The sequence below is a fragment of the Podarcis erhardii genome, assembly GCF_964252035.2.
Source record: "Podarcis erhardii genome assembly, chromosome: 15".
Lineage (NCBI taxonomy): Eukaryota > Metazoa > Chordata > Lepidosauria > Squamata > Lacertidae > Podarcis > Podarcis erhardii.
This window is the reverse complement of record NC_138505.1, coordinates 23237151-23238868: the sequence shown is the minus strand read 5'-3', so window position 1 is coordinate 23238868 and position 1718 is coordinate 23237151.

The following is a 1718-nucleotide window of genomic DNA, read 5'->3' as shown; positions in this document are numbered from 1 at the left end:
AATCCCTTGACATCTTAACATTCCGAAATTTTACAACAATTTTTAAGATAGATTTTAAATTTTTTCCAGTCCTCCTCCACTGTCTCTTTCCTCTGGTCACGGATTCTGCCGGTCATCTCTGCCAGTCCCATAAATTCCGTCATCTTGGTCTGCCATTCTTCCAGAGTAGGTAATTCTTTAGTCTTCCAATACTTCGCCAAAAGGATTCTTGCTGCTGTTGTTGCATACATAAAAAAGGTCCTATCTTTCTTTGGTACCAATTGGCCGACCATGCCCAGGAGAAAAGCCTCCGGTTTCTTTACAAATGTCCACTTAAGGATTTTCTTAATTTCGTTATAGATCATTTCCCAGTAGGCCTTAATCTTTGGGCAGGTCCACCAAAGGTGATAAAAAGTTCCTTCACATTCATTACACTTCCAACAATTGTTATTGGGCAAATGATATATCTTTGCAAGCTTGACTGGGGTCATGTACCACCTATAGATCATTTTCATTATGTTCTCTTTCAGGGCACTGCATGCCGTAAATTTAATACCTGTGGTCCATAACTGCTCCCAGTCAGCAAACATAATATCATGACCAATATCCTGTGCCCACTTAATCATAGCTGATTTAACCGTTTCATCCTGTGTATTCCATTTTAGCAGCAGATTATACATTCTAGACAAATTCTTAGTATTGGGTTCTAGCAATTCTGTTTCTAACTTTGACCTCTCCTTCTGAAATCCTAGTTTTCTCTTTTGCAATACTCTGAAGAGATGAAGTCTCTGTTGGGCTTTCTTAACCACCTGGGTTGTATTGACTTTCCAAGTAAGCTCTGCACTGAGAGAATTTAAAGGAAGAGACTCTCTCCACACAGCCCTCCCCGATGTACAGCGGGGCTACTTCTCCTCTCTTCCTCCGAAAGTCCAACACCATCTCCTTTGTCTTGCTGATATTAAGGTGCAAGTTGTTCCCTAGGCACCATGCAGATATTTTTGGGACCTCCCCTCTATATGCTGATTCATCTCCACCTGTTATTAAACCCATTATGGTGGTGTCATTTGCAAACTTAATAACTGATGCAGATGGTAATTACTACATCCACATCTGGAGGCAGAACATAGCCAAACACTCAGCTGATAACACTCAGAGGGACACGGGTGATGCTGTAGTCCAAACCACAGAGCCTCTTGGGCTTGCTGACCTTCTGATCAACAGTTCGAATCCCGTGCAATGGGGGTGAGCTCCCGTTGCTCTGTCCCAGCTCTGCCAACCTAGCAGTTTGATAGCACACCAGTGCAAGTAGATAAACAGGTACCACTGTAGCGGGAAGATAAACATTTCCATGCGCTCTGGCTTCTGTCATGGTGTCCTGTTGCGCCAGAAGCTGTTTAGTCCTGCTGGCCACATGACCCGGAAAGCTGTCTGTGGACAAACGCCAGCTCCCTCGGCCTGAAAGCGAGATGAGCACCGCAACCCCACAGTCGCCTTTCACTGGACTTAACCATCAATGGGTCCTTTACCTTTTTACCTATAAAAAGTAGGGTGTATAAAAAGTTTGGGTGTAGCCAAACACTCGGCTGAGCAATTTGTGTCTGTTAATATTAAAAATCCGGCAGGGGAAATTTCTGTGGTGCCCTCCTCCACCGCCCGCTCCCCTTGATGCCCTAACCATGTGCTTATTTTGCTTAATGGTTACTCCAGCCTTGATTAGACTAAATCACCTGCCACAAGCA